Source organism: Struthio camelus, chromosome 21, assembly GCF_040807025.1.
Source record: "Struthio camelus isolate bStrCam1 chromosome 21, bStrCam1.hap1, whole genome shotgun sequence".
NCBI lineage: Eukaryota > Metazoa > Chordata > Aves > Struthioniformes > Struthionidae > Struthio > Struthio camelus.
Window position 1 is genome coordinate 1,935,142 of NC_090962.1, and position 21,316 is coordinate 1,956,457.

The window sequence follows — 21,316 nt, forward strand, 5'->3', positions numbered from 1 at the left end:
GTACCAAACAGCTATTGAAGGACCTGGAACCATTCAGTGGGCAAACATGACAGCTCAGAAAAGGATGACCAGAGAGAAACTTTGTGGCTTGCAGGCTGGTTTTCAATCTGGAAAACACAATAGCCAAATTCAGAAGAATAGAGCCAGAAGCCAAAGTGGGTTGTCACAGGCTGAAATTCTAAAGACAGAAGACTAAGACAAAAAACGAAGGATAGGGAGAGGCTGTAGAAAAGTTTTTTTAAAAAAAAAAAAGTGTTTGAAGTCTATTAAATTTCATACCTGCAGTAATGCAGTTTTATTTTGGCAAGAAAAATACTTGGAGCAGCAGGATGTTAAAGGCTATCAAGCAGAGAGATGCTCAGAGACAAGCCAGCACTGATCAGAACTCTAGCAATGAAAGGAAGCCCTAAGACATATGAGAGACACGGCTAATAATATCACAGCCATGTGGCACATTCAGGGAAAAGTTTAGGATGATTTTAAACAGACTCATGGGCAAAGAAAAAGCCTACAAAATTTTTCTGAATATAGAGACTTTTAAATTAAAGGCATCAGTAAACCAAATGGAAACACCTACCAGAATTCTGCTACCAGCCAGTCTGATCCAATGCTCTTCAAGTTCTCTTACCCTGGAAACCTTAAGAATAGGTCTGATGCAGCAGACAGATCTAGACTGTCCCTCAGAAGTCACATCCACATCTCTTAGGTAAAGAAAATACCCAAGACCCTTTTCTGAGGGACTACTGAAAATACTTTTCCTGACCAGCCATAGGCTTCAAAGAGGAGGAATTTGAGATGTGGTTTTTGTCTGCAAAAAAGGCAAGACAACAGCTACAGATAGAAAGAGGAAGGAAAGAGGGGGAAGAACTAAGAAGGAAGTAGCAGTTCTTTGACACCTTTTTGATGGAGTTAGATTTGCAAAGCAGAACATGCCCCCTTCCCTTTCACTAGCCAACACTGTCTAATCTGATTTTAAAAGAATTCCTTGAAATGAATCATCACTGTTTGCCATGCGAACACGGTGCTGCAACAGTCTTCCCTTGGAGGGGTCCTGGGCGTTCACCTTTATGCTAGAGCCTAGACACCTCCCCAGCACCGTGCAGGAATTAGCTGCACCCCTTGACGTGGGTTTCATGGAAGCAGTTGTGGCCATAAATCCCCAGGCAAGTTCAGGACGGAGGAGTTTAAAGTGCCATCAGAAGGACGAACACAGATGGCAGCTGCCCTTCAGCATGCTGTATGTGGGTATGGCAGGATGGCCCCTGGAGACCAATGACTGCAAAACAGGCCAGAGTCCAGGTTTGAAATCCCCCTCTAATGGCTATGTAAATGCCTGGGGTTTTGCTTTCACTGCTACTAAGATAAGTTTGCTGGCAAATTGTTATTGCTTGAGCTCTGTTGCTCTCTCATTTATCAAAGAAAACACAGAGGCTTGATTTTTATGAGGTGCTGAGCGACCACAGCTCCTGTTCACTTACACTGCAGCTGGGAGGGGGTGCTCAGCACCTCCGAGAAGCAGGCCCTGAGGAAGAAGGCTGCCCACGTCCTGAGCGAATACACTACCCAAGTCAGCAGGTGGGACCCTCAGCTTCACCCAGACTGAGAAGCACTTGTCTTCTGGACCTACGCATTTCAGTTGCCTCATGGCTCTTTACCAGTGAAAGAGGGAAGGAACAAGCTTTGGAGAAAGGTTTCTCTTGGCATACAGCTCTCCCCTACCTTATATAAAGAGATAAGTTGCCTGCTCTAAACTCAATGCAATAATATAACTTAATGCAAAGGCTAAAGACGTTCTCCAATGGTATTACTGGCAATTGTACTCAGTAAACTAATCCTCTGTTTAGGTTTTATTTCATTATTAACAACACAACCATGCAATAAAGTTCTGCTCTGTTGGGTCTGTTCCTAGAGTTCTTTCTTCAGATCTGCTCAGTCAACACCTAGATCTCCTCTCTCACTAACGCCCCCTTCATTCATTGCTCCTCTGCTCTACAGTAGAGCAAGCTGCGCATCCCAGCAGAAACGGACTCAACCCGTTCCCAGAAGGATCACTACTAAAATGAAATCTCATTAGGATAAACATCCCAAGCAGCATAGAAAGGATGTGCTTTCCAGAACCCCGAGGAAGAACAGGTTCTTGTCCTGGCCAACAGGAAAGGCCTTCGAAACTCCTGCAGTCTGTCTAAGCAGTGGCACTAACGGACTCCTAGTTTTCTCAGCCAAAGGAACGAGAAATGCCACAGACTGCCTTGGATAGTGCTTTCTTCAATGCCCAGGGGTCCTCACGCACAATCCTTAACACACATTTTCTGCCTGTCAGAAGACATAAACAAAATTGAGCCAGAGATTTGGTGCAGACATGGGTGGGTCCATGCAGACATGATAACTAGGGGTTATGAGAGGGAAGCAGAATTGCCACCTATCCTTCTGTCACCAGCTAATACACCTTTCCTCTGTTTTAGACACACAGCCCTTCTCCCAACTTCCCTTCCAGGAAACAGAGCTCTGCTGATGCGAAGGAACTGAGTAATCTGCCATCCAAAATACCAGAAACAAAGGGGACGAGCAGCAAAGCAAACAGTTCTTTCCTGAAGCAGGAGCTGCTGACCTGTGGAAGGAGGAAATGCCCGCACCGACCCTTATCTCTTTTTCTCTTGCACCTTCTTTAACATACCTTAGTGACTACAGTAAAGTGAATCTCAGATTGCTGGTTCGATGCTCAAAGCGTGGAAGGTACCTAATGCTTTTACTTCCCTGTCTATGAAATCATCTCCCTTCATGTTGGATAAGCACCTGTCTACGTGTTCAGACCCTGCTGATTTGGGGAGTGCAAGGACTGCAAAAGCAGTGAGAGCACACATGAGCTGCCACTCTCGCCCCATCTTGCCCTCTTGTACGCTGCAATTCAGAACCGCTAGCATCACTTTCAGCTTTCAAGTGAGCCTGCACGTCCACGCAGCTCTTGCTCCTCTCAAAGTCACAAAGCATTCCCCTGTTAGGCTCCAAGGGGAATGCCTTTGTGGGTACCTCAGACTAAAACCTATCTAAAAGCAAGAACAACTCATTTGTATTAGGCATATTGCAATTGCTGATTGTGAGACCCAGCAGTAACTGAGAATGATGTGCCAAATACCATACATGTGTAGTAAGTAACATATTTAATACAGTCTGTATCTCAAGAAAGAATGAGAAAGATGAAGAGATTTGTCCAAGGTCACACAGGGAGCTCCTAACAAAACCAAAACAGATCCCGAACATCCTGCATCCCAGTCCACTTTGTCAGACACAATATTCTTCCTTTTCTTCCTCAGTAACTCTTGTATATCACAAGTGTCACAGGTGCATAGCAGTGGCACTGACCAACACAGATTTGCTCCTTGCCAGTTCACAGTATTTGATATTTCTAAGGCAGATGAGGCAAATCTATAGACATTTCCATGTTCCAATTGATAAAAGCATTAAAAAAAAAAAAAGATTTAACAGCTAAAGGTATCAAGTCTCCTTCTGTTCTGCTGTACTGTGTCGTCTGCATAGAAAAGGAAAGTAACACTCGCTCCTCCTTGGAGGGCTTCTCTAATAAGTCTTCCAATAACATCCCCAGCTTTTCCATAAAGAGGCAGGATAAATCCCTTGCATTTTGATCTCCTTGTGCACATGCAACCTCAGCTGAATAAATGCTAACAAGCTTACCCTTCATTAGATATTAAGACTATCCTCTGTGCTGCTAATTGTCCCTTTTTGCTCACTCTTAGCACTGCACAGAACACCTGTGCTTATCCTTGCAGCCAGCAGACAAAGGGAGACAGCGTGATTTAGTGACTGGGAAGTGAACTGAGACTCTTTCCTTATCTGAGCCACAGACCAATGTATGACCACAGGCAAGTTACTTCTCTCTTTGCCCACGTTTCTTTTCCCACCTTTGTCTTCTTAAGTTAGGCTAATGATGGGACCTTTGACCACCTAATTTGACAGACTTTACGTGTGTCTCGCTCATTTTAAAGCAGTCTAGTGTCTGCTTTACAGCAGTAATTATTTCACTGCATGTCCATATAGGGCCTTGCACCTTAGGACAGTGATTTCAGCTGAAGTTGGCACAAGATCCAAAATAACAAACAAGTAATTCATATAATTAGGAAAATCAATTCAAATAATTATTTTTCGTAATTTCCTATCACTGAAAATGCAACATGGTAAACTGAGATGTCAGATACAAAACCAAACCAGAAGTGTTCAGCACTACCAGTAAGAAAAAAATTCCTCTGTGCCACAATTTACGTAAAAAAAGTTAAAAGTGTTTACCCTGGCAACGTTACAACTTTTTTTTCTCTCTGAACTTTGTAAAACTTTATCCCCAAATGGACTGACTTCTACATTATCTGACATTTCCTCATTAGCTTCTTTCCTTTCCCTCTTTTCTTTGCAAAAAGGCCCTTGAGCCTAACCATGTCAGAACTCTCTGAAATTTGACAGATCTTACATTTCCAGCTCATTTTCTAATGAGCTTGTACATCAGGACTGATTAGTGTAACAAAGAATTCATGAAGGAAATAAAAGTAACATGAAGACACCTTGAAGAGGGGAAAGAAAGAGCAAGTCAAATATGCTGAGAAAAGGTCTGGCCTTTTTAACCTTCATTTAATTGTTCTGACAAAGACACTTCATCAAAGAGACTTGCCAGGTATTTGGATTTTGTGTGCATAAAATACTGGGCTTTGAACTTTCTCTCTCCTGCATTAGCCTAATTTAAGCAACTTCTTATCAAACAAAGCTTTGCTAACCACCTACTGACCTGCTAAGCATGGCTTAAGTACTGCAAAGGATGAAGTACATCCTTGGTGACCAGTTGGCATGAGCATCTACTGCACTGCAAGGATTCGATTTCAGTGTACATGCTCACGCTATTTGCAAATCAGCTGGCAAAAGTCCCAAAGTGTAGCAATCATCTCACAGTCTAAGATCATCAGTAAGTTACTGGTGTCTCCATTAATGTAAATCTCAAATAACTCCACCAAGCAGAACTGCAATGTTTTTTCCACAATACGTACTACTTCCTGACGTTAAAAAAAAAGGAAGAACAGCACGTTCTCTTGTAGGACTCACATCTCTAGATACACTTGCATTTTATGTTTCATTATATTCAATATGGCTTTTCTGTCATCTTTACTTAGATTTCAAAGAGCTTAGGATCTCCTTACCCCATCCTCTGCAATGTTGTCTCAGCTAAATAAGTTCTCACAAAGACAATTCCCGTGTAGACATAAACTTGTTAAGGGGAGAATTGGCAAAAACCTCACCAGCTAGATGTTCAGATCCTGTGGGAAGGAAATATCAATTTGTTTCTTTATTTTTATCCATAAGGAAAAACAGATTATAATCATTGGGGGGTGGGGGGATAGGAGGGGTTGCATCTCTTCACTAAAGAAAATGTGAATCTAAGAAGTTCGCATGGAAAACATGCCTGAGGTTTTCTGACTAGATTTAATTTGGAATCTCTTCCACTCTTGCCATCAGAGGTCTTGGACACAGCGGGAAGTTGTGCACGCTATTATAATAACTAATAAATAACTAAATAATAACTAATACTAACAAACAATAATTCTGTTAAATATGTTTGGATGAGCAAACACTGAGGCTAAAATACATGATAGTTTCAGCATTCAGATCTATTGCACTGCTGAGCAAGTGAATAGCGCTCCGTAAAACGTGGCAAAGCAGACTTGCTACTTCCGCGGAGGAACTCCTTTAGTGTTATTCAACCAGTCCTACCACCGTTCTCCTCGTGAAATGGGGGCTCATACAGTCCTTAGTCAAATGTAATCTTGTCAGCGCTCCTTAAGGAAGCTGCAAGAAGAGTCTTTGGGCTAGGGACTGTATGCAAATAGTTCAAAAGAGTCCTTAGTTTGTACAGACTAGGACTACATGGGAAGTTGCTTTTTTGTTCTTAGGAAGAAAACAAAACCCCACAAGAAAAATAAAAGAAGAAAAAGAAAAACCAAAGAAACCTCAGAAAGTTCAAAATCTGTTTCATGAGCGCCTCAGTCCTCAGGAGTAAGGACTCTTTTGTCATCTTTAGGTGACTGTCTGACATCTCCCTTGACCTGGGTATGCATATGGCATCTGATGGGTAATTAAGGCAAAATTATTCTTAAGTCACAAGGAAGATATACTGTCCATTGCAAAAATCTCTGGCTGTTTTCTGCACCCACACTGGTCACTGCTGTTCACGGAGGAGTCTGTGTGCAGAGCAAATGCAGACTGTGCAACAGGGTTGTATAGCCCAGGAGGGACACCTGGACTAACAGTATTTCAGACATTTTAACAGTCTGGTAACTCTTGTGTCCGTGTATCCTCTGCTTCTGCAATGAGAATTATCTCTTTTCCAAATTACAGCTTTCAAGGTAAAAAGTTTAAATGTTGATTTAAAACTAATTGTCCTTGAAATTATTAAATTTAATAATTTTTGAGGTTCTTCAAGCTAACATTTTAGACTCACGGGTATTAAAAAAAATTGTTAAGTGTAGCATAGAAGTGCCCCCCCTTTCCCACTTCTTATTTTCTGTGCCCTTTTGACCCCACTTGCTCTAGAGGCCTTTTTTTCCCCTTTTGCATCTGATCATATTCTGCATCCTCTTTATCCTTATCTTCCATTACTTCTACTCTTCTCTCTCCAAGTTTTGCAATGCTCTGGCCCAACACTGCCCTCCACTCCCTGCCATCCAATCTCCACCATGCTTATCTACATCTGCACTGAGTATCACAAAATAAAAGCCATCTCCATCTCTGTAAACCTACTCTGACTTTCATGCTACTCTGTAAAATTTTTTATGCACAATAAAGCTTGTATTATTTCAAAAATGGAAAACACATAGTACAGGTTTGTGCAGACAACACGTAAGCTGCAGACCAATATACTGCAGGATGTGCTAGTCTCAAGATGCCCTTCGTTCTTTGTTCCTTCCTCTCTTACAGGTCACACTTTTAGAGAACTTGAATAACAAGCACTGAGACCGTGAGACTCTGAACAAGATAAGCCAAAAAGGGAGAAAACTGAAAGAATACTTTTGGAATTAGCATATATTTCTATGATGACCAACCACTTTAGAAAACTACTTGAATACATGTAACTATTAAAGACAGATAACGCAGGTAACGAACAAGATAGTTTTTTCCAGAGAGGTGGAGGAATATCAATACCAGTGAGAAAACAGTGAGAAATAAAAATATAAGCAGCCTAATAACAGGAAACTGGAAAAAAGTGTCCATCCATTCTGGTGTAACATAAAGCATTTGTATCTTCATTTTATCACATATATTATAATTAACACAGATTGGGCAGATTTCTAGTACACTGACTTAAATAAATGACTCCATACTTGTTTTATAGTGCAGAGAACAATTTATACTACCATCACAACATCTGAGCAATAACTCTCTTCTGGAGTAAGTCTACACCCCACAGTGGTGCAACATTGGCTCTTCATCTTTAACGTGGGCCTTTCAAACTCTGGCTTGCATTCAGCTCATCTCAGGGCTTTTCCATCGCTCACACACACGTTTGCAAAAATCACAGAGACTCGACAGAAATGTCTTCGCAAGACTGGAATCTGCTGGCCTCAGCTCCTCGCAGAGCTGGGGCTCAGTCATGATAGAGCTGGACAGATGCTGTCAACAAGAACTTTTTCGGAAAAATATGCTTCCCACTTTTTCTCTTCTTGATCAAACTGACCACTAAACAAGCAAAGCGAACCTTTTTCCATCTCTCCGCCTCCCCATGTTCCCAGTAGCCAAATGGAAAAGGGAAACTTAATAACATTTATGAAAACAAAAATGTCCGTATGTTTTTCTGAATAGTATCCAGCTACCCACCCTCCTCAAAGCGCAAAAGCTCCTTTTCAAAACCCGTGAAACAGAAGTTACTTCGTGCGGGGGGAACCGGGCCCCGCTGCCCGCTTGCAGCGGCTCCGGCCCCCGGGACCCCAGCGGCAGCGCTCTCCAGCTCCCCCCGTCCACCCCGGCCGCTCTTCTCGCTCTCCCTTCGGCTCTGGCAGCTCCTGCTGGCCTCCTCCCGGCCTCTGCGCCACTGTGTGACACCAGCTAAGGTAAACTTCCAGGTAATTCCACCGCGTCACCACTTCTGTTAACAAACTTCTTGAAAAGGACTAACCACATGAAACAGCTTTACCACACAGCAGAAACATTCACTATCACTCAAGGCAGCGGTTGCTTAAGGACACCCTTTTTCCCACAGAGGAATTTGTTCCAGTCTGCATGAAACTCCGGTCACCTCTCTGCCTTCGCGTTACCTGAGAGGAGACAGCGACGGTTAGGAAATCATCTGAAAGCTGTCTTGGCCAAAGGCCATCTTTAACCCAACCTGAGTGGGAGGACTCTTGCCGTCATCGCGGTCCTAGCTTTGACCTCAGCTGCGTGGCAAACGCCATACGTTTAAAAGCAAAAACTCTGCAAACTCCGCCAGACACAGGCTCTCTTTTTGTCTTGACAGGCGATTACAAAGTTTTGTGATTAAACACAGGTTTTGGAATAATCATTTATGAAACAAAGTCTAGACTTTTGGTGAAGTGTGTTACAATGCGACAGAACATAGAAACACAAGTAACTGTCCTCCTTCAGGCTTAGGATCTGTTTTTTAGCTCTGTTTTGAGCAAGAGCTGCAAGGATGCTTTTACATCTAAAGATATTTATGAAAACTGCTAATTCAAAATTATAGCTTGAAAAGAGAAGAGCTGGTGGTCCAACAAATAGTGACACGAACCTCCTCGATGAGACAAGCACCACAGCAAAAATCAAGGTATTCTGTTAGACCCGTGATCATTTCAGTCAACTGAAAAACCCCGTGGGGGTAACAAGCCTGGAGAACAGGAGCAGGGACCGCGCTCTGGCAGTGAAAGCTAACTTGGCGTAAATGAGAGGTCAAAGCCAAACGCCCTTCAGGTGTTAGTTCACACCCAAATTCCAAACCTCAGATTCAAGCTCTAGAGTAGTAGCCAAAGCGCTTTCAAATAGGCGACCATCTCCCTTCTCTCCTCCACTTAAGGTCAAAAGGGATTGTTGCGGTTTTGCAGGCTGACGCTCCTGCATAACAGGGCTTCCTCAAATTAATCCCTCTCTGAATACAATCAGGTCTTTTAGAAGGCATCCAACCTCAATGTTTAAATTGTCAGCAACAGCCAAACTTCCTCAGGTCACTGCTAAGTTGACCCAGTTGGAAATTGTCCCTGGAGGTTTAAGGAAATACTCAACAAATATTTGGCAGAAACAGGTAGGCAGAGTTTATTTTGCCATTGTCCAGGAGGACGTCCTGGGTGATCTTTCAGATTTCTTTTCCAACCCTGTTTCCTTTGATTCCTACCTTTTTTATACAGACATGCATTAAACTGGGGGTTTCCACACCTTTGTCTATCGAATCAAGTCTTGTTGTCGGGTAAGTATTTAGAGACAGCAATCATGTCACCTATGCACTTTCCCTACATTAAATTAAACAGGTTGAGCTTCTGGAATAACAAGCAAACTCTTTATTTCTAGGCTTATAGTTGCATAGTTTGTTAGAATTTATGCATGAAGGTTTATGTTACAAAGTAGTAAAATGTGTTCTTAGTTGTTTTCTTTTAACCCTGTTCCACAATGAGATCCAGTCCCTAATCACCAACTGAGAATAGCAAAACAAGATGTATTATAATCCTCTTTATTTAAATGTTTTAATGAAATTAAATTTAAAGATACTGCAGTAGGGGCTTACCCACTGCTCACAGCTGAAAGAGGGTAGAAATGAACTGGCTTTAAAATAAAACAGGTTTCTCTTCTGACTGACTGAAAGTTACAGGATGTTGGTAGTGAACCAATTAAAACACATCTTAAAACTATAAATACAAACCAAATGTACATTATCAGCATGTTCAGCCCTTTGTTTCTTGGTTCTATTTTGTATCTGCTTATTGCAATCATATGTGTTTGAGGGCAGGGAGAGAATCAAATCATTTTAGGAAACAATAAATAAAGCATTCAGCCAAGGAAACAAAAGAGAACTGAATTTATTCAAACTTAAAACCAACCATGCCTTCGGATAGTTTGCTAGAAGGAAACCACAATGTTCCTGGATCGGTAGGACTCAGAAGTATCTACAGAGCAACGGACAATCCGTCTCTCTGTTCAGGACAGTAATGTGGCATCTACAGAACAGTGTGAGAGAGTCTGCCGCATGTATGCTGCGTGTCTGAGCCTTCAAGGGAAGATGTCCAGGCTTGGTCAAGGAGGAGCTGTCATCTTGCCTGCTGTACCTTTCAGCCTCTCATTTGGCTGAGAAACAGAAACTGAACTTAGAGCTAAGTGAATAGGTGAACAGCATATAAGCAACATGCTCCTGGATTCCCTTTCCACAGCTCAATTTTCTGTTCTCCATTTTTTAACCCCTCTGAGATACTACAGGAGCTCCTCTTTTTAACTCAGTGCTGGGCTTGCCAGGACCACACCTGCTGTGCAATAAGCAGCACGTTCACCTACTTTCCTCCTTCGCAGCATGTTGCCTTCTTTAGAGGCACCTTCTCAGACCCTATTTATTTTACCGTCTGAAATACCAGCAACCTTCCTTCTGACACAAACTCCCTCTAGTTAATCCATCATTAATTCTCTGATGCATCAAGCAGAGTCACATGAAATTGCTAGTCTGAATTGCACTACTGCTTCCACAAGAACACTGACATTTTCACAAGCGCGCACCTACTAGCGCGGGAATGGATTGTCATTTCTGGCACGTAGCAGAGTTTTCGGTAGTCAAGGAGGGGCATAAAACACGAGTGTGCACAGACAGAAAAGATTATACCTGCTGTGGAAATTCACTATTTTCACAGTAAAATATAGAGAGATTTTAGAAGCAAAAATCTTTCACTTTTTCACTAGTTCCAGAAAACCAATTTTTAGCTCCCTAGTTTTTCCTCTCCCAAAGCATGTGTGTGTGTGTGTGGTTTTTTTTTTTTTTTTTAAAAAAGAAAGCTTGCACAGTAGAAAGTTTGCACAATTTTTTCATTATCTGAGGTTGCAGGTAAGTAGCTGCATAGTCCTGTGCTTAATGGAAGGAAGTATTGAAAATCTCCTTTGCTATTCCTCATTTCACGGTTTATAACGGGATACTTATAAATACTTTGGTAGCAGATTAAGCTGCAGAGAAATGAAAACATTAAGGAGGGAGAAAAAAAGCACAAATCCTGAAAGTGTCCAAATGAGGGACGAGAAACTGCTGTAAGCTCCAGGAGGGGGTTTAGGAGAGGTAGTGCCATGTGCCATACAATACAAGATAAACATCTGCTGTTATTTCAGTAAACTTAAGTCAGATGTTAAACTTTTTCTTCAGGGGAATAGTGGCACAAAGAAAGATTTTTTTTATCCCTGTACCAAGGTGGCCGTATCCTGTGCGAGGAGGGCCAGGAGAGGATGCTAAGGGGCAGGAGGGGACTGAAATGCTATTACAGCAAAATGGTGGCAATGAAGTGACCTTCTGCAACCTTATTTGTACCCTAGGCCTTTAACCTTGGCTTTCTGCCCAGGAAGAACACTAATAAGGCGACCAATATTGCGAGTACTATGGATGAGCTACTATATTCACACGCTGAGGAACAAATCCCAAACCCAACAAGGCCACTAGAAAGATGTTTATTGCTTTTGAAGGGCTTTGGATTAAGCCTTCAGAAGCTGCCGAGATGACCGTCCTGGGCTAAACAGTTGCTCTGTGATAACCTAAACGCTTGAACAGAATTCAAGATCAGCGCAGGGCTCTGCCCAGGCATGGCCAGTGTGGTAGTCTACCGTGCCCGGAAGGGCGCTCTGCTCCGCAGGGCTCCAGGCTGCTCCCACCAGGACAGTGAGAAGTCTTCCCTCTCCCTGAGGTTTCTAAACGAAAGACATCAAATTCCTGAACTGGGTAGTACCCTAGGTAACAGTGAGTCCCCTTTCCATATCTACACATATAACAAAAGGAAAGCAAGTCTCTGGTTTGGGTTAATAGTTCAAACCAAAAATCTGGTATTTCAAAGGAATTGTTAGACTCGGTTTCTCCTTGCCATTAAAATGGAAGCTACCCCTTACAAACATGGGGATGAGCCTACGATGCCCATGACAGCAACGCTGCGGGCCTCGTTAGCGTGCGGAGTACTCGTTCCTCTAGAGGATTCAGAGTTCAGTGCCAGGAAAGGGCACCGAGCGTGCTGGATGCTTTACAGGCGCGTGCTCCACCCCAGAGAGGATGCTGCCCTCTGCTAGATGCTGGCAAGACCCTCTGCAACTTTGGAGGGGACAGCCTCATCCCCTCTTTGGCCTTTAGAGATGAAGGGACCCCAGTGTGTGCTGCATTGGCTCCAAGCAGTATAAAGGAGGTCATGCTCTTGCTTACGTGGAAGGTAACATCAAAATGAAAAGCCAATGCAGATTTGCCATAATGAACACGCCATGATTAAATAACATCAATTAGTTCAGTTTAGTATGCAGTATTCCACATTTAAATGGTAAAGAATCAGTCTTCATTGCTAACTTTGACAGCTTGTCTACTTTTCTCATTACATACTGTAAAGTACAGCAAAGTTAATATTCCAAGCTGTTTCTGTTTTCACCATATTAAGCGGGATCTTATATCCAAAGCACCAGACGGCATATGGAGTTCAGCTCTCTAAGCCTTAGGGTAAAACTTCTAGGAGTTGTGCTGGACCACTGGAGATGTTGTAAAAAGGAAATTTTGCAAGGTACAGTTCCAGGAGCTGTGCTTGCTTGTGTTTCTCTGCACGGTGGTTACCGGCAACACAAATGAACCATAGACCAAACGCAGACCTCCGGATAAAGTAACAGTAATCTGCTTTTGTGTCCAATTCCAGATGTATTTCTGTTCAGCTTTTAATTCAGAAATTTTGTGGCACAGAGCGATTTAACAATGCACTTTTAATGACCCAATATATATATCTTTTGTTTCATTTTTATTTACCTTAGCAGCATACTAAAATGTAACGAGCATACTTCAGTTTTTTACATTGTGTTTTAATTAGTATTTTTATGTATAAAAAACAAAGACACTACTCAGTACAAACACACATCTACTGTGCTGCATTTCCCAAGGCATATAGCTTAATACTAAGACTCTCTCCATCAAAATTAATATTTCCTTGCTGGGTACAGGCCTTGATCCATCTGGTAGCTGCCTTTGTGCTCTCCTCGCACAGATCCTAAATGTCTGCTGTTCTTTTGGAAGGACCTAGTGTTTATAAACCCGAGAGCCTGTACACAACATGAGTATCTGTGTGAAAGTAACTGGGGGCAGAGAGGTCTCACAATACGTCCACAATTAATGATATCTGCAAAACGACAACGCTACAAAGAAATTAAAGCTCACAGTTCTTACTCCTCCTTTTTAAGAACTATTTCTGGGGGGATGGTGGAGAAGGGGGTAGTCACGTATCAATAGCGACAATATAGTAGAAAGACAGACAGACCAGGACTTTTCCTGAAAGGAAAGCTGAATGCAGCCCTTCCTAGCATTTCACGTGGCTCATTCAGCTCTCCCTGTACGTTTTCGTGACGAACACACTTCCCAGCACGAGAAGCAGGCAACCCCAGGAACCAAGGGAGGAGGCCCGCTTTACTGCGACGCGCAACTGGCCCTCCTGCTAGCGCAGGGGCGCTTGGCGCCCCGTTGGAGGAGACTGCCAGCCCGGCTGCCGGGCGCGCAGGGAGAGGTCCAGCAGGGCAACAACTGAGATGAAAGCCGGAGCGTTCACCCGAACTCACCCGCTGAGCCTTCACCCGCTTCTTCCCTCAGGACTCCTGCATGGTTTTGGTCTTCACATCCTCCTGACGCCACCTGCCAACACTAACACAATTGTGCTGTGCTCTATGTGGACCAGCAAAGCCTTGGAGAAGCAGGTATAAACGCTTAGCCTTAAAAGAAAAGTTTGGTTCACAGTTTCTCTGAGTCTAGGCTGCAGGTTCAGGTTTTTAGTCTCCATCTATAATGGTTTAGCCCTCTACAATTTTAATCCTGTGCAACTTTTATGGAACATTCCTTTCCTGCTCCTCAGAAGCAAGTGCAAATACTATTTGGCAAAGAAGAACTACCCGCAAGGAAAGAGTTCCTCAGAGCACTTGCACTAGGGCTTGAACTAACCATAACATAACACATCGGAATAATACTGCGAAGAATATATAAAATATGTTACGGCATTAAAAGTTTAAACATCATAAATCTTCAGTGTGCTATTTACTAGGCTGCGAAGGTGACAGAAACAACATTCTGAAGTGGAAAGAGAAAAGAAAAGAAAACGTAGCATGGAGGCTAGAGTGCAGCAAAATCACCCGGGACTTGGCTAAAAACGCAACTGTAAAAGAAGCATTAGCCTAATCTTCGCACAGCCATGGCTGGTAGGATTTACTTCAACATTGTAAACAAGCTTTCACAGCAAACTGCTGGAAAAAGGTTTTAAAGAAACCCACCAAAACAGATAAGAATTTAGGGGAAAAAAAAATCAAATCAGAATTAGTGGCAAAGGGAAGGACTATCATACACAAAAATTAAGTCCTCAAAATCTATGTGTTATTATAGAGGCCTGGTTTCCTTTGTCCTATTGAAGCACTCTATCACAAACCAGTGGTTGCAAGTGGGAAGATTATACAGAAAGGGGAAGTTTAAATTGCCAGCTATGAAATTTGATCCAGCATTTGCCAAATTTCAATACAAATCCATCATTCAAGTTTAAATCCAAAAAATTTTTTTGTCTATTTTCAGGCTGAAATTTTGCTAAATTACCAGATTAGTTTGAGCTTCCTTCCACATATATTATTACTGGTTTATTGCTCTCAGGCTCCATTACGTTTCAGCAAATAAAATATTTAAGTACACACTATAAGAAAATACTAAAACAAGCAACTACAGCACAAATTTTGCAAGCTGTCAGTCCAAAGCATGTATAAGTTATCTGAGGGGCTATCTGAGGGTTGGAGAGAATTAGTTTTTGTGTTTGTTTTGGGGTTTGTTTGTTTGTTTGTTTGTTTTAAGTGGATGATTATATAAACAAACTCACAATGAATTAAAAAGCATCTTGTTGGCTCCTTGGAGTTGCTAATTCATACAAAACCCCAAAAGCCAGTTTCTTCTCAGAATCCCGTTCCCTTAACTCTCTCAACAAACACCAGTTGAGCAAATCGTGATGGTTATTTGCGTGCTCATGCAGCTGTGGATCAGAGCCACGCACGCCCAACACCCAGAGACGCTCCTGACCAGTTTCACTACCCGACAGTTAGTTGATGTCGGGCTTGACATACTGCATGTACGGACAGAGCCAGGGATGGGACCACAGACTATTTCTCATGCAAAGTAACTTTATTCAGTTGTAATTCAGAACAAACTCAATTTCCAGCTGTAACTGTGAAGTTTTCTAGCTTTTGTAGCTTCAAGTCAGCTCATTAACAAAACTTAGGCATCATTTTTATAGTTGAATTATATTATGTTTATACTGTGGAATTCCATTACTTAATTGCTTCACTACTGGAAATTTCAGTGGGGTTCTCATTTTTTGCATAAATCTTGAGAATAAACATGTTTCTGTATTTCTTTTACGTAATTAAGTGCATATTTCATAAAAATAGCCAACATAGACAAATTAAGCAAAGCATCATTTGTTTAATCAAATGGGAAACTCATGCCGCATGTAAATGGGCAAACTTCAAAAGCTTTGGCATTTGCTTCCGGTAGCTGCCAGAGACTGGGTATTCCTCCAAATTATCTAAATCTGTTTGGCCTACAAAAAACTGTGCTGTGAATCACTTGCACACAGAGTGTTCTCACAGTACAGCCAGCCCCAAGTATATAAGAGTGTGAACCAGGTTCCTGCAAAATAATATGCTCGGTGTAAAATAATGGGGGGGAGGGGGGAAGTCATGATCCAAATGGGGGAAGAGAGAGCACAGGGAAGAAGTCGCACATGACCAGTCCCTCCGCCACACGGCAAGGACAATTATTATCAACATATTATATTCTATCAAGCAGTCCTCATGTGGAATACGTCTTACCTACCCGCCTCTTCTCTCCCAGGAAATCTGCTATGGATTCAATTTATTTTCTTAAGGCTTTTATCTAGGCAAGGTCTAGAAACTCCATTGGCTCACTGCAGTGGGGGCTTTTACTATTTCAAGTAAAAATCAGTATGTGTTCAAGTGGATCTGGGTGACAGGGCTTTAATAAAAAACAATCAGCAGCACACAGGAGCAATGTTACAGCACTTTCCTTCTCCCAGTGCGGAGGCAGCGCGCAGAAGACAGACTCTCTCCGAATGAAGGAGAGAAGCAAGAAACGAAAAAGAAATAACAGGAGTGAATATCTGACTTTTATGTCAATGATGAGAGAGTTTTTTTCTTTTAACTTAAATTTGCTCCCTCTTCTGTACAGAAATTTTCAGAACTAAATATATTCGTTCTGGGGTTTAGCAGTGGGTAAAGCAACAACTTATATGCTTAAAATCTTAACAGCTATTTTGGATGACATGAATTCAGGAAACAGCAATATACTAAAAGAAGTTGCATTCATTCTCACTAAAATGGGAAGACTCATCTTATTTTATCCTTGAATTCATTTTAATTTTAACTCGTCTTCCCATATCTTTATGAGAAGAAAACTACAGGATCTGAGTAGGCTGAGCTATAGGATGTAATTTGGGCTTATCCTGCAACTATAAAAAAAACCCCTCAGAATTAATTTCCCTTACGCACAAAGGTCTGGCTTCTAAAACTGGTATCTCTTGTCATTCCAGCTGTCCCCCTCCCACAAAGCCAGTCGGACGTTATTTATTGCACGGTGCAAATCAGCTCCACGGCAGTCCAAGAGACCGTTTCTAAAATTCCAGTACTTAATTGGCAAGAACTCCTTTTGCCAGAAACTGCTCCTACAATAACTGTGCACACAGACTTCATTCAGAAGTAACTTCCAAAATGAAGACGCTTTCCTTAGATTAGTAAGTATTGAACGAGGAGACCTTTACAATAGGTTATCCAAAAGGTGGTATCGTCACTGATGCGAGTGCCCTGTCTTTAGAGGAGTTATGCCCCGAGAGCCGGTGTGGTGCGTTCAGACTTCTGAATACGTTTACTGAAGAAACCTATTTTGAACAACATTTTACTCAAACATCACAGCAACTTCGAAATTATCACCTGTCTTGGCAGAGAAGCAGCAGCTAAACAGTGCAAGCATCTGGGCTGAGCATTTGTGTCAGCCTTAGTAGATGGCATTGAACATGCAACCTCACTCCTCGCTTTCTGAAACGCAGCCAGAATTTTACTCCTAAATGAAAACTGCCTGAGCAGCAACATTCAGTTTCACTGGAGCCCTGGAAGAATCAGCTGATTTATAGAAACCAGTTACGCACACTTGAAGCCTGGCCTAAATAATAATCAATAGTTTATCAACATTTTTAATATGACATTATGGACACACTGGTTTTTCTTACACTGAGTCTTCTGCAGAACTATGAATAATCCCCTTACTACACCAAAGAAAGGGATCTGACCACAACACTGGCCTCCGAAATAAATTTCTGTTCAGATTTGGTCTGTACAGCACAGTTCCTGGGAACTGCAGTTCACTTTGTATATCTACAATACAATACATTAGGAAAACACTAAGTGTAAAGGCTAGATTAAGGAAGATAGTCTTCATTAGACTGTTTTATGTACCAGGCGACACGGCACAGAAAAAACAAGAGTACATTTTTGACCTTCCTTTAATAGTAAGAGTTTCGAAGCACGCGCGCATCAAGATACAACTTACCTCTGAACACCTCTGCAATTTCCACTTAAAGCCAGTGTCAATAACGCAGATAACTTGCTTATATAAATTTTTAAAAGGCCTAATTCTGACTACAGCACTTACGCTTGCGCTGGACGGCCTCATTTGAGAACTGTGTTCTCCAGTTTTCATGGACTGCCAGGAAAAAAAAACCCGTTTTAACTAAGAAAAGATGCTGTCAGAAAAGAACTGGTCCTAGAGACTGGCACCTCAGCCAGCAGTTGTGCTGCTTTTTAACATGCCAGGTGCTACAGAGCTTGTAGCAAAGCATCTAAACTTTTCTACCTTAGCAAAGGAGGGAAAGATGAAGAGAGATAATCGTTTTCTTGAAGAGTTTATCATATAAAATACCAGTTCTTGGCTACAAAGGATCAAAATAAAAGGAAATTCGACCCACTGAAATATCAACTGTAGTCTGACAAGAATCAGAACTTAATCTTTCTCTTTCACACACATACAAAATTTGATCGATTTTTTTCCTCTTCTAAACGCAAACAGAAAAGTTCCTCCTGATGAGACCACGTGGCCCACTGGCAACGCTAACTGTGAGATTAGCGCTTATTTTTACCCCGTGTTTCTGCATGCAAACTTGGGCTTGACAATCAGGCTTACTGCAATTTTTAAAGAACTAGAAATGAAAATATCATTTCTGAAGCCCAGAAAAATGGATTCACTTTGATCTGTGTGACCTAGCTAAAATATTTCAAATATCAAACTTGATTTTTAGATACTATGTCTTGATTTAGTTTCAAGACTGCAGCTAGCAATGACTGCAAGCAATCATAAATCTCCTGGGCCCAGTTTTGGAGGGTCTAAGGTCAACATGGTTTCAGCTGCATTTGAAAACATCCAGTGCTTCCCACTACAACTTTACACTGTTGTAAAACTAAACAACGTATTCGGGACTGAACTTTCTTTCCTTCAAGTGCTAACGTACAACAGTGATTGATTCGGGAACTCAGATAAGAAAGAGCAGTAAGCACATTTTGGCAAAATAGGGTATAAGGCAGAAAAAATATATAAACCAGTGATGCCTTCTCCATTTCCTCCCTCATCTCTACTCCGCATTCTTCTCCTTTGAAAGAGAGAGGTAGGCAGGCAGGGAAGTAGAGGAACATAAACAGGGCTCCATCGCACAAACGCTTCAGTACGAGCGTAACTACGCTCTGGTAAGGAACAGCAGCAGCTCTGAAGGACATGTTTGCTCAGGAGGTCGGGGCTGAAGCCTAGACTGCAGCCATCAAAACATTCTTCCTACTTCACCAAGTATGGGTATTTCATGATGGACATTGTCCCAGGCACTCCTATCCCACAGGAAAATGGATCTTCCTCATTTTAAACTCAAGTATACCTTCATCTAAAGCACCCCATGCTCACTGTGATTAAACTACCAGCAAGACACTGAAGGCAGGAACCCTATTCTGGATCGCCTCATTGTCAGCTTCTGACGCTAAACACCTTTCCTTTAGCTTTGACGTCTTGCATTACATATTGTGCTCTTCATCAACCGTAGTCATAAAAATCTAATATGCTAATTAATTGCATAGCGTGTTAGAGCTTGGGCCTACAATACTGAAAATAGTAAGAGGTGACACAACGAACTAGGCAGGTGCACGGATGCGTTTTTCCTTCCCTTGTGAAAGAGAAATTAGACAAGATTAAATCCAAGCCAGTTCCAAGACATGTCAGTTCAGAGCTGGAGCGAACCGCGCTGCCCCTTGACTGCTCTGCCGTCCCCGTGGTCTGCCAAAGCTCTGCTCTGCGGGCGCAGCAAGGTAACGTCTGCCGCTTACGTCGCATCTCAGCTTGGCCCACCATCTCTTTTCATCAACTCTCAGTATAACATCACCGCACCAGTATCTTTCCAATCGGGAAATGAAACACTAGATGATACAGTATTTCAAGCCGGATGCCAGTGTGCCAACTCCAATATTTTACTTCCGTTAACAAGGGGGAATTTTGCTCCTTGACATAATCGCACGTTCCACTTTTAATAGATTTTTTGGTCTTACTGAGATCATACGATTTCAAATAGACTTAAAGACATCAGAAAACGACAGACAGAAACCCCAAAGCCTCCTTTAAATCTAGCTCACGTGTTCTTTCTGAGCGAGGCTTACAGCATGAACTAGTTTTTGGTACGCAAAAGGAAGATGTGCTTCCTTGCATAAGCATTCGGCTGCAACAGTAGAACAAGCTTTACTTTTTCATGGCAGTCTGCCTTAAAGATATAGAGATTCCCCTTTAGAAAGGGGAAATTTTGCATCACTAAGAGTATTGTAATATCAGAAGTAGTCCCTGACCTGCCTTCATTAAAAGTGCATGACTACATAGCACATTTTAAAGAGAACATGGCATACAGCAAAACTTTTACTTCCAGCAGACTAGGCTGCTTTCTACACATCTGTGTAGTGGGGGTCTTATCCCAGCCTGGCACACGACTGTAGTGAAACACTGATACTTCTTGCAAGTCCAAGAACGTTTAGCATGTTGGCACAGAGATGCCTTTAATCTCATTTCACGTGTAAAGTCCCGTCCCCTCAAAAACCCTCTTCCTCATACAGAAACCAAGAGCAGTGTGTAAGGTAGCTAGTGGCAGTGGCTTTCAAAGCAAACCCAGAAATATTATTCCATTTTCTGCTGAATAAAAGTATTGAGGATTCTTTGTCAGAGAAAAGTGAGGCTGGATTCCTTTATCGTCCTGCCCTTTCTGCTCACAATGCCATACTCTGTTTGGTGGGCCAAGGAGGGGTTCCCAGGAGATCCCAGCAGAATTCAGTCCTCTGGTAATGGACTCCTAACACTGGAACCATCAACCTCCTCCACGTTTCTCTTTGAACGAGGGTAGTCTGTCAGGATTAGAAAGCAATTTAAAACCGCTGGTAAAGAGAGCGCTTAGGTAAAGAAGAACGAACCATTCCTTATCAAAGCTGCCAACAGAGAAGACCCAAGTGGCATGGCAGAGAGGGACCCTGAGCACCCAGCTCTAGCCCAGAATTAGCAGATGAGATTCAGTAACACACACAGTGGCTTTTGGCAGCTCAGCACAACCTTCAGAGGGTGGAGATTAACACCTCTGCTGGGCAGGGGAGGAAAGAAGGAACCTAAAGGCCCTGCAGGCTTTGTGGTTCTGACGTTTCTATCTACAAAACGAGATTCACAGCTTAGCTGCGTTATCCATGTCCAACATTTCAGAAGAGGGGTCAGCTTCAAGCATCTGTTTAGAAAGCTATTTTATATACATACATACACACACACACATATAAAAATTTATACATACGTGTGGATAAAGAGGTCCTCCAGACAGTAAGTAATCACAAGATGATGTGGCATGCTTAGACTTAAAAATTGTCATTAAAGGAGGTACGTATACCCTGCTGCGGCTAATTTCTAGATGCCAGGAGGATGGGCATAGCAGACTTCTACTTTTCAAATGATTTTTCAATTTGACTTTGTATTATTGGACCATATCAGAGAGGTGCGTCAGCT

At 42.2% G+C, this 21,316-nt stretch overlaps 1 protein-coding gene across 5 annotated transcripts in view; it reads right to left on the minus strand.

Moving 5' to 3' along the window:
* Positions 1-21,316, minus strand: part of PRDM16 (PR/SET domain 16) — a 346,662-nt gene that overhangs the window by 311,415 nt on the left and 13,931 nt on the right. The window contains exon 1 of one of the 5 annotated variants that reach the window (XM_068915930.1): positions 578-772. The exons of the other annotated variants lie outside the window; for them this stretch is intronic. The gene's annotated coding sequence lies outside the window, so the exon portion shown is untranslated. Of the gene's footprint in view, positions 1-577; positions 773-21,316 lie in introns of those variants that run through there. 5 annotated transcript variants of the gene reach the window in all.